This window comes from Somniosus microcephalus, chromosome 30 (assembly GCF_052327205.1).
Source record: "Somniosus microcephalus isolate GS21.2 chromosome 30, FLI_Smic_1.0, whole genome shotgun sequence".
NCBI lineage: Eukaryota > Metazoa > Chordata > Chondrichthyes > Squaliformes > Somniosidae > Somniosus > Somniosus microcephalus.
This window is the reverse complement of record NC_141016.1, coordinates 32,190,922-32,203,198: the sequence shown is the minus strand read 5'-3', so window position 1 is coordinate 32,203,198 and position 12,277 is coordinate 32,190,922. Positions and strand designations below refer to the sequence as shown.

Sequence of the window (12,277 nt, the reverse complement as noted above, 5' to 3'; positions counted from 1 at the left end):
CTTTTCTTAAGTATGGACACCAAAACTGTATTCAATATTCCAGGTGCGGTCTCACCAATACCTTGTACAACTGCAGCAATACCTCCCTGTTTTTATATTCCATCCCCCTAGCAATAAAAGCCAACATTCCATTGGCCTTCTTAATCACTTGCTGCACCTGCATGCTAACTTTTTGAGTTTCGTGCACCAGGACCCCCAGATCCCTTTGTACTACAGTACTTTCCAGTTTCTTGCCATTAAGATAATAACTTGCTCTATGATTTTTCCTGCCAAAGTGCATAACCACACACTTTCCAGTATTGTATTCCATCTGCCAAATCTCTGCCCACTTACTTAGCCTGTCTATGTCCCTTTGCAGGTTTTTTATGTCCTCCTCACTCACTACTTTCCGTCCCATCTTTGTATCATCTGCAAACTTTGATATGTTACACTCGGTCCCCTCCTCCAAATCGTTAATATAGATTGGAAAGAGTTGGGGACCCAGCACTGACCCCTGCGGAACACCACTAGTTACTGGTTGCCAATCTGAGAACGAACCATTTATCCCAACTCTCTGCTTTCTGTTAGAGAGCCAACCCTCCACCCACGCCAGAATATTACCCCCAATCCCGTGTGTTTTTTATCTTAGCAATAATCTTTTGTGTGGCACCTTGTCAAATGCCTTTTGGAAGTCTAAATACACTACGTCCACTGGTTCCCCTTTATCCACCCTGTATGTTACTTCCTCAAAAAACTCCAGCAAATTTGTCAAACATGACTTTCCCTTCATGAAACCATGCTGAGTTTGTCTTATTAAATTATGTTTATCCAAATGTCCCGTTACTGTCTCCTTAATAATGGACTCTAACATTTTACCAACCACAGATGTTAGGCTAACAGGTCTATAGTTTCCAGCCTTCTGCCTACTACCCTTTTTAAATAATCGAGAGCAGAGCGAGAAATAATCGAGAGCGGAGCGAGAGAGGATCGAGAGCGGAGCGAGGGAGGATCGAGAGCGGAGCGGGAGTGGACCGAGAGTGGAGCGGGAGCAGAGCGGGAGCAGACCGAGAGTGGGAGAGGGAGCGGATCGAGAGCTGAGCGGGAGTTGAGCGGGAACGGATCCAGAGCGGAGTGGGAACGGATCGAGAGCGGTTCGAGAGCGGATCAGGAGCGGATCAAGAGCGGGAACGGATCGAGAGCAGTTCGAGAGCGGATCGGGAGCGGATCGAGAGCGGATCGGGAGCAGAGCAGGAGCTGAGCGGGAGCGGATCAAGAGCGGGGCAAAGCGAGAGCGGATCGAGAGCGGATCAAGAGCTGAGTGAGAGCGGAGCGGGAGCGGATTGAGAGCAGATCAAGAGCTGAGCGAGAGCGGAATGGAAGCGGATCGAAAGTGGATCGAGAGCGGAGCCGGGATCAAGTGAGAGTTGAGCGGGAATAAAGAGGGAGTGGATTGAGAGTGGATCGAGAGCGGAGGCGGATCGAAAGTGGAGCGGGAGCGGATCGAGAACAGACCGAGAGCGGATCAAGAGCGGAGCAGGGATAAAGCGAGAGCTGAGCGAGGTTAAAGCGAGAGCCGAGCGGGGATAAAGCGAGAGCCGAGCGGGGATAAAGCGAGAGCCGAGCGGGGATAAAGCGAGTGCTGAGCGGCGATAAAGCGAGAGCCGAGCGGCGATAAAGCGAGAGCCGAGCGGGGATAAAGTGAGAGCCGAGCGGGGATAAAGCGAGATCTGAGCGGTGATAGAGTGAGAGCTGAGCGGGGCTAAAGCGAGAGCTGAGTGGGGAAAAAGCGAGAGCTGAGTGGGGATAAAGCAAGAGCGGATCGATAGCTGAGCGTGGATAAAGTGAGAGAGGATCGAGAGCTGAGCGGAGATAAAGGGAGAGCGGGTCGAGAGCTGAGCGGAGATAAAGGGAGAGCGGATCGAGAGCTGAGTGGGGATAAAACGAGAGTGGATCGAGAGCTGAGTGGGGATAAAGCGAGAGTGGATTGAGAGCTGAGCGGGTATAAAGCGAGAGCGGATCGAGAGCTGAGCGGGGATAAATCGAGAGCAGATAACGAGAGGAGCAGGGATAAAGTTAGAGTGGATCGAGAGCAGAGCAGGGATAAAACGAGAGCAGAGCGGGAGCTGAACGGGGATAAAGCGAGAGCGGATCGAGAGCGGAGCGGGGATAAAGCGGGAGTGGATCGAGAGCTGAGTGGGGATAAAGCGAGAGTGGATCGAGAGCAGAGCGGGGATAAAGCGAGAGCGGATCGAGCGCTGAGCGGGGATAAAGTGAGAGTGGATCGAGAGCTGAGTTGAGATAAAGCGAGAGTGGATCGAGAGCTGAGCGGGGATAAAGTGAGAGCGGATCGAGAGCTGAGTTGGGATAAAGCGAGAGTGGATAGAGAGCTGAGCGGGGATAAAGCGAGAGCAGATCAAGAGCTGAGTGGGGATAAAGCGAGAGCAGATCAAGAGCTGAGTGGGGATAAAGCGAGAGCAGATCAAGAGCTGAGTGGGGATAAAGCGAGAGCGGATCGAGAGATGAGCGGGGATAAAGCGAGAGCGGATCGAGAGCAGAGCGGGGATAAAGCGGGAGTGGATCGAGAGTGGAGCGGGGATAAAGCGGGAGTGGATTGAGAGTGGAGCGGGGATAAAGTGAGAGTGGATCGAGAGTGGAGCGGGGATAAAGTGAGAGTGGATCGAGAGCGGAGCGGGGATAAAGTGAGAGTCGATCGAGAGTGGATCGAGAGCTGAGCGGGGATAAAGCGAGAGTGGATCGAGAGCGGAGCGGGGATAAAGCGAGAGCGGATCGAGAGCAGAGCGGGGATAAAGCGGGAGTGGATCGAGAGCTGAGCGGGGATGAAGCAGGAGTGGATCGAGAGTGGAGCGGGGATAAAGTGAGAGCGGATCGAGAGCGGAGCGGGGATAAAGTGAGAGCGGATCGAGAGCGGAGCGGGGATAAAGTGAGAGTCGATCGAGAGCGGAGCGGGGATAAAGTGAGAGTCGATCGAGAGCTGAGCGGGGATAAAGTGAGAGTGGATCGAAAGCGGAGCGGGGATAAAGCAAGAGCGGATCGAGAGCAGAGCGGGGATAAAGCGGGAGTGGATCGAGAGCTGAGCGGGGATGAAGCAGGAGTGGATCGAGAGTGGAGCGGGGATAAAGTGAGAGCGGATCGAGAGCGGAGCGGGGATAAAGTGAGAGCGGATCGAGAGCGGAGCGGGGATAAAGTGAGAGCGGATCGAGAGCGGAGTGGGGATAAAGCGAGAGCGGATCGAGAGTGGAGCGGGGATAAAGCGGGAGTAGATCGACAGCTGAGCGGGGATAAAGTGGGAGTAGATCGAGAGCTGAGCGGGGATAAAGCGGGAGTAGATCGAGAGCAGAGCGGGGATAAAGCGGGAGCGGAGCAGAGCTGAGTGGGGATAAAGCGAGAGTGGATCGAGAGCTGAGCGGGGATAAAGTGAGAGCGGATTGAGAGCTGAGCGGGGATAAAGCGAGAGTGGATCAAGAGCGGAGCGGGGACAAAGTGAGAGTGGATCGAGAGCAGAGCGGGGATAAAGCGGGAGTGGAGCGAGAGCGGAGCGGGGATAAAGCGGGAGTGGATCGAGAGTGGAGCGGGGATAAAGCGGGAGTGGATCGAGAATGGAGCGGGGATAAAGCGGGAGTGGATCGAGTGCGGAGCGGGGATAAAGCGGGAGTGGATCGAGAGCGGAGCGGGGATAAAGCGGGAGTGGATCGAGTGCGGAGCGGGGATAAAGCGGGAGTGGATCGAGAATGGAGCGGGGATAAAGCGGGAGTGGATCGAGTGCGGAGCGGGGATAAAGCGGGAGTGGATCGAGAGCGGAGCGGGGATAAAGCGGGAGTGGATCGAGTGCGGAGCGGGGATAAAGCGGGAGTGGATCGAGTGCGGAGCGGGGATAAAGCGGGAGTGGATTGAGAGCGGAGCGGGGATAAAGCGGGAGTGGATCGAGAGCGGAGCGGGGATAAAGCGAGAGCAGATCATGAGCTGAGCGGGGATAAAGCAGGAGTGGATCGAGAGCTGAGCCGGGATAAAGTGAGAGTGGATCGATAGCTGAGCGGTAATAAAGCGAGAGTTGTGTGGGTGCTGAGTGGAGATAAAGCGAGAGCGGATCGAGAGCTGGGCGGGGATAAAGTGAGAGTGGATCGATAGCTGAGCGGTAATAAAGCGAGAGTTGTGTGGGTGCTGAGTGGAGATAAAGCGAGAGCGGATCGAGAGCTGGGCGGGGATAAAGTGAGAGTGGATCGATAGCTGAGCGGTAATAAAGCGAGAGTTGTGTGGGTGCTGAGTGGAGATAAAGCGAGAGCGGATCGAGAGCTGGGCGGGGATAAAGTGAGAGCGGAGCAACTCAACATGCAGAATTTCATAAAGTGATGTCAGAGTAAAAAACCTAAACTGACGCCAGCACAAGGGAAGGAGCTGATTGGTGAGTAGCTGGTGAGTGTTTTTTTTTAGTTTTAAATTTATTTCTGCTAAGTTCTGCTAAAGAGCACGGTCGGAGAGGGGTCCTTCAAGTTAGGGGTCGGGGTTAAATAGCTGGTTAGGGACAAATCAGGAGCTTGGAGATTAGTAACTGTTAATACTACATTAAATTAGTAGCTGTTAATAATATATTGTAGGAATTGTCGTATTCCTAACTAATAACGGAGGTCGAACTCAGGAGATCAACCAAACAGGTCTTTAATGTAGGATTAGATGAATTCCAGAAAACAACAAAGATCGATGCCATGGAACAGGTCTTTATCGAACGGGGATCCCACGAGGACTGACTAGGAAGTCCGGTCGTTTGCGTCGTGACATCATCGTGTTTTCCCGCGCTTGGGGTGGTCACGTGATGTGCGACGTGACGTCATTGCGTTTGCCCGCTTTTGGGTGATCACGTGATGGGCGACGTGACGTCATCGCGTTTACCCGCGTTTGGGTGGTCACGTGGTGCGATGCGACATCATCGCGTTTGCCCTCTCTCTTAAAGGGGCAACGCCCCGTACATGCAAACTCTATCTTTACATCGTTAGAGAATTATGTACATTAAGTAAGGGACACTCGGTTGTACCACTACATGCACGCCCCCAGAATTCGCTTTAACTGACAAAGTCAAACAGTGAGGTGGTCTGACGAGCCTGACCAAACGACTCCTGTAGTCTCGAGGCGGTGTCTGCTGGGCGGCAGGTGGTCTGGCGGGCGGTAGCACTTGGTCTGCCATAACGACGATGGATGTCCGACCCCGACTCGGCGGCGGTGCTGTCTGGTGGGCGGTCGAGGTCCATGGCTCTGTGGGATCTGTGGGAATGCCGAAACGGGCGATCCTGGAGGTGTTGAATGTGGGTCTTGTCAGATCGGGAAACTCGCCGAGCAGGCGAGCGCACTCTTCAGAATTCGGGAACGCGCAGGAGATGGTGCCCGACATAGTGTTATAGCGGTAACACTGAAGAGAGTGACCAGTTGCTGCAATGATCAGTGATCAGGAGTGGACAGCAATTGTCCCGCGTGGCCAATCGCGGCCGCGGGATGCCCGAACACCCGTACCTCAGTGGTTGCAGTGTCAGTTGTTGTAACGTTCTGGGGGGAAACTGCTGGGAGGACGGTAACGCTTCGCTTTCACGCTGAACCATGCGTGGCAGAAAAAAAATCCAGCAGGCTGACGGGCTGGTGCGGCGTCGGCTGGGGATGAGTCCCCGAGGTTTGCGAGGGATGAATCCCTGTGGTTCACGAGGGGTGAGTCATCATGGTTTTTGAGTGGTGAATCCTCGTAGGTTGCGAGGGGTGAGTCCTCATGGGTTGCGAGGGGTGAATCCTCATGGGATGCAAGGGGTGAGCCCCTGTGGGTTGTGAGGGGTGAGCCCTCGTGGCTTGCGGTGGGTGAGTCCTCGTGGGTTTGAAGGGTGAGTCCTCGTGGATTGCGAGGGGTGAGCCCTCATGGGTTGCGAGGAGTGCGCCCTCGTGGCATCTCCGCCAGGGTGCTCTCCGATCTTGTGGGCCTGAAAACCTGCAGTACCCGCGCTTTGAGGGTTGCATACTTGCTGTTCCGTTGGGGGTTGTCGAGGAGACGGATGATCCAAGAGGCGGTCGAGCTGTCGAGGACGGAGACCGTATACAGGTACGTGGTCTGCGCCACATCGATGTTGCACAGGGAGAACGGGGCTTCTACCAGAATAAAGCACGAGAGCGCATGCTGCTCCCAGAACTGCGGTAGCGTTAGCGAAATGGCATTTGCTTCTGTGGCGTGCTTCCTTTGTTAAAAACGTTCACCAAAATCGGGGTCCGGCTGCGCTGCTTTCATGAAAAACGTTCACGAAAAACGGGGTCACCAATGTAGGAATTGGTGTCGGCGGGATTACCTCCATGCTGGGCTTCCTTTGAGAAAACATTCAAAAAGACGGGGTCACTAATGTAGGAATTGTGGTCTTCCTAACTAATAACAGAGGTCGAACTCAGGAGATCAATCAAACAGGTCTTTAATGTAGGATTAGATGAATTCCAGAAAACAACAAAGATCGATGCAGGAGAGCCATGGAGCAGGTCTTTACCGAACGGGGATGCCACGAGGACTGACTAGGCAGTCCGGTCGTTTGCGTCGTGGCGTTATTGTGTTTTCCCGTGCTTGGGGTGGTCACGTGATGTGCGACATGATGTCATCGCGTTTGGCCGTGTTTGGGTGGTCACGTGATGTGCGACATGATGTCATCGCATTTACCCGCGTTCGGGTGGTCACGTGATGTGCGACATGACGTCATCGCGTTTGCCCACAGTCTTAAAGGGGCAAAGCACCGTACATGCAAACTCTATCTTTACATCGTTAAAGAGAATTATGTACAGTAAGGGACACTCGGTGGTACCGCTACAATATTATTGTGTCGGAGCCACTAAGGGACTCTGATCAATTGTATACAATTCCCTTTAACAATTTGTCAGCTACAGCCTGAGTCTGTATCATTGTTTTTACTGTTTACATGTACAGAGCGCGATCACTTTAATAGTGCGGGTAAATGCGGTGACGTCACGCCGTCCATCACGTGATCCCCCACCGGCGGCAAAAACGTGATGACGTCATGACGTCAGCCACGGGACCACACAAGCAGTCCTCGTGGAGCCTCCGAACTGACTAGACCTATATTCGATGTTCTCCTCTAATTATCCGTTAAACTCTGTTAGTTTTCATTAAACCTCGTTTATTTGATCGCCTGAGTGGACCTCAGTCTTTTGTTAGGAACTAGACATTCCTACATTGGTGACCCCGACTTTTGCGAATGGTTTTTGCAGAAGTATGAAACATGAATACGAACGCCGTTGCTTTGAAGCTACCGCAATTCTGGGAGCAGCAGCCAGCTGCGTGGTTCATCCAGGCTGAAGCCAAGTTCACAATCAGGAACATCGTTGCGGATCTGACCCATTACTATTACGTGGTCTCCGCCCTCGACAGCGCCACAGCCTCGCGGATCGTCAGGCTGCTTGGTAATCCGCCAGAAGATCGCCAGTATGAAACGATAAAGGCGCAGTTGTTACAAGTCTTCGGGCTCACGAAGTCGGAGCGTGCCCGCCGGCTGTTCGCTATGCCCGGCCTCGGGGACTCAAAGCCGTCCGAGCTCATGAGCCAAATGCTCACGCTCCTGGGCTCTGAACCGGAATGCTTCCTCTTCAGGGAACTATTCCTCAGACAGCTACCAGAACAAGTTCAGGCTGCCCAAGCCTGGTCTGAAGTCACAGACTGCGCTGAGCTTGCTGCCGAAGCAGACAAGATTTTTGCGGTGACGCAGCAGTACTGTGCTACCACAAGACGCCCATCCCGCATGGACACTGCTCCAGCCCCTCCACCTGCGGGTTTGTGCTTCTACCACGCCCGTCTTGGCGCGAAAGCAAGATGCTGCTGCCCTCCCTGCAGCTTTTCGCTCAAAAAAACCCCACCGGCAGCCCTGGCGATGGAGGACCGGTTATAACGAGCGCCCACGGCTGCGATGGCAATCAGAAATTCGGGAAAACTCCTCTTCATCACCGACTCCCTACCTGGTCGACGTTTCCTCTGTGACACCGGTGCGCAGTGTAGCATCCTACCCGCGTCAAATCTTGATATCCAAGCTGGGGGGCACGGCCTCTCCCTCGAGGCGGCTAATAGCGGGGACATTCGGACTTTTGGAAGACAGTGGGTCCAAGTGTGTTTCGGCTGCCAGCGGTTTTACTGGGAATTCATCACGGCCAACGCCACTCAAGCCATCCTCGGGGCAGATTTTTTGTGCACCAACGGCCTCCTGGTGGATGTAAGTCACCGCCGGTTGATCAATGCGGCCACTTTTCATTCCATCCCGTGGTACCGTGGTAATGTCATGCCGAGCACTGTCTCCTGTGCGTTCCCACCTCCAGATGACTTCACTTGACTCCTTTCGATTTCCCAGACCTGACCAGACCCACTTTCTACTCCACGGCCACGAGAAACGGTGTCGAACATCACACCACCACTTCTGGCTCTCCGGTTTATGCACGGGCCCGGCGCCTCGAACCTGGCAAGCTCGCGGCTGTGAAAGCAGAGTTTGACACGATGGAGCGGCTGGGGATTAGTCACAGGTTGAATAGTCCCTGGTCTTCGCCTCTCCACATTGTTCCGAAACCTGGCGGAGGATGGTGGTTTTGTGGTGACTACCAACGCCTGAACGACGCCACTACTCCTGACCGGTACCCGATCCCTCACATTCAGGACTTTGCGGCCCATTTGGCAGGAAATACCATTTTTTCAAAAGTCGACCTTGTCCGTGGTTACCACCAGGTCCCCGTACACCCAGAAGATGTCCCGAAAACTGCAGTCATCACCCCATTCGTCCTGTTTGAATTCCTGCGGATGCCGTTTGGATTGAAGAACGCGGCACAGGCTTTCCAGCGCTTGATGGACTCCGTGCTGCGGGACCTCGATTTTCTGTTCGTCTACCTCAACGACATCCTCATCGCCAGCCCTAACAAGGAGGAGCACATCTGCCATTTAAGCACCCTCTTTAAACATAGAAACATAGAATATAGGAGCAGGAGTAGGTCATTCGGCACTTCAAGCCTGCTCCACCATTCAATGAGATCATGGCTGATCATCCAAATTCAGGACCCTGTCCCTGCCTTCTCCCCATACCCCTTGATCCCTTTAGCCTCAAGAAATATATCCAACTCTTTCTTGAATATATTTAATGAACTGGCCTCCACCGCCCTCTGTGGCAGAGAATTCCACAGATTTACCACTCTCTGGGTGAAGAAATTCCTCCTCATTTCAGTCCTAAATGGCTTACCCCTTATCCTTAGACTATGACCCCTGGTTCTGGACTCCCTGGCCATCAGAAACGTCCTTTCTGCATCTAGTCTGTCCAGACCTGACAGAATTTTATAGGTTTCGATGAGATCCCCTCTCAATCTTCTAAACTCCAGTGAGTATAAGCCCAATTGACACAATCTCTCCTCGTACGTCATTCCTGCCATCCCAGGTATCAGCCTGGTGAATCTTCGCTGCACTCCCTCCATGGCAAGAACGTCCTTCCTCAGGTAAGGTGACCAAAACTGCACACAATACTCAAGGTGCGGTCTCACCAAGGCCCTGTACAACTGCAGCAAGACATCCTTGTTCTTGTACTCGAACCCTCTTGCTACGAAGGCCAACATACCATTTGCCTTCTTAACCGCCTGCTGCAACTGCATGCTTTCCTTTAGCGACTGGTGAACAAGAACACCCAGGTCTCTTTGCACTTCCCATTCTCCCAACCTATTGCCATTCAAAAAATAATCTGCCTTCCTGTTATTGCCACCAAAGTAGATAACCTCACATTTATCCATATTATAGCACATTTGCCATGTTTCTGCCCAATCACCCAACCTGTCCAAATCGTACTGGAGTTTCACGACATCCTCCTCACAGCATACCCTCCCACCCAGCTTTTTGTCGTCTGCAAATTTGGAGATTTTACATCCAATTCCCTCGTCCAGATCATTAATATATATTGTGAACAGCTGGGGTCCTAGGACCGATCCTTGCGGTAGCCCACTAGTCACTGCCTGCCACTCAGAAAACGATCTGTTTATTCCAACTCTTTGCTTTCTGTCCGCCAACCAGTTCTCTATCCAAGTCAATACCTTGCCCCCAATCCCATGTGCCTTAATTTTGCACGCTAACCTCTTATGCGGGACCTTATCAAAAGCCTTCTGAAAGTCCAAATACACCACATCCACTGGTTCTCCCTTATCTATTTTACCAGTTACATCCTCAAAAAATTCCAGTAGATTAGTCAAGCATGATTTACCTTTTGTAAATCCATGTTGACTTTGTCCGATCCTGTCACTGCTTTCCAAGTGCTCTGCTATAACATCTTTTATAACGCCTAGTCAACACGGCTTGATCATCAATCCGGCCAATTGGCAGTTCAGCCTGCAGCAGATTGATTTCTTAGGCCACCGCATCACATCGGACGCCGCTATTCCCCTGCAAATGAAGGTGGAGGCGGTTACTTCTTTCCCACACCCGCAGACTGTCAAGACCCTGCAGGAGTTCCTCGGGATGGTTAATTTTTATCACCGGTTCCTCCTGAATGCAGCTTTGCTCATGCAGCCCCTGTACGAGGCCCTCAAGGGCAAGTCCGGCAAGGATCCGATTAGCTGGATGGTCGACATGGACCGGGCGTTCATCGACACAAAAGGCGCATCAGCCAACGCAACCATGCTGGTGCTCCCGATGCCAGGGGCCACCATCGCCCTTACCACTGACGCATCAGACTATGCCATTGGCGCAGTGCGGGAACAGTGGGTGAATGGGACGTGGCAACCGCTGCTGTTTTTCAGCCGTCAACTACAGCGGAACGAACGGAAATAGAGCACTTTCGACCGGGAGTTGCAGGCCCTTTTTCTGGGCATCCGCCATTTCTGTTTCTTGCTAGAGGGACGTCCGTTCATGGCTTTTGTGGACCATAAGCCACTAACGTTCGTTATGGCCAAGACCGCTGAACCCTGGTCAGCTCGGCAACAATGTCAGTTGTCGTTTATCTCACAATTCACCACTGACATTCAGCATGTGTCTGGAAAAGACAACCTGGTGGTGGATTGCCTCTCATACGCGACCGTTCATGCAGCCCAGCTCGGCGTCAATTATGCCCTCATTGCTGCAGATCAAGCCTCGGATCCGGAGGACCAATCTTACAGAACTAGCCCCTCTAGCCTCCAAGTGGCCGACATTAAATTCCATGCCGCAGGCACCATGCTACTCTGCGACGTCTCCATAGGAGATCCTCGCCCTATCGTGCCGGTCGCCTGGTGCCAAAAAGTATTTGACGCCATACACGGTTTGTCGCACCCAGGCATGAAGGCCTCACAACGGCTGATGTCGTCCAAATTCGTGTGGCGGGGCATGCACAAGGATGTCCGCGACTGGACCAACACCTGCGTGGTCTGCCAAAAGCCAAAGTGCAGCATCACGTCAAGGCTCCATTGGCCTCCTTGGCTGTTCCGGAAAGTAGGTTCGATCATGTGCATGTGGACCTGATGGGGCCACTTCCTCCTTCGCACGGGTTTACTCATCTTCTTACAAAGGTGGACCGCACCACTAGATGGCCTGAGGCGGTTGCTCTGTCATCCACCACTTCTGCAGACGTCGCCAGGGCATTCATCTCCTCTTGGGTCGCCCGTTTCGGGGTACCGGCGGACATCTCGTCTGATCATGGCCCGCAGTTTTCTTCTGAGCTCTGGAGTGCTGTGGCTCAGGGGCTCAGTGTTAAGATACATCGCACAACTGCCTACCATCCACAAGCAAACGGCCTCTGCGAGCCAGCCTTCAAGGCACGGGATGGGTGGACAGGCTTCCATGGGTCCTTTTGCGTCTTCGTACGGCACCTAAAGAAGATCTTCAATCATCTTCGGTGGAACTCGTATATGGCCAGCCGCTACACATAGCAGGGGATTTCCTCCCGGCTCCGACAGAGTCATGGTCCGCATCCCAGCAACTCACCAGCCACCAGAAGGCAGCCGGCTGTTTCGTGCCAGTGCCTACATCGCATCATGGCTTCTGGAGCTCACACATCCCAGCTGCACTGAAGAATGCTGACTATGGCTTTATTCGCCACGATGCGCATAGGGATCTGCTCAAACCCCCTTACACTGGTCCTTTCTGCGTCATAGAGGCAGGAGACAAAATCTTTTCCATCAATATCGGAGGTAAACCGGACCACGTTTCGGTTGACCAGTTGAAGCCGGCACATTTGGACCTTGACCGCCCGGTTGAGATCGCACAACTGCCAAAACGTGGCCGACCGCCCACAGCCGCCATGCCAGATCAAAGGCAACCGACCGCCAGCTC

General features: G+C 53.3%; 1 pseudogene; it reads right to left on the bottom strand.

Moving 5' to 3' along the window:
- Positions 1 to 5,887: 5,887 nt before the first annotated feature.
- The window catches only part of LOC147098100 (scavenger receptor cysteine-rich domain-containing protein DMBT1-like), a 72,571-nt pseudogene continuing 66,181 nt past the window's right edge, over positions 5,888 to 12,277 (bottom strand).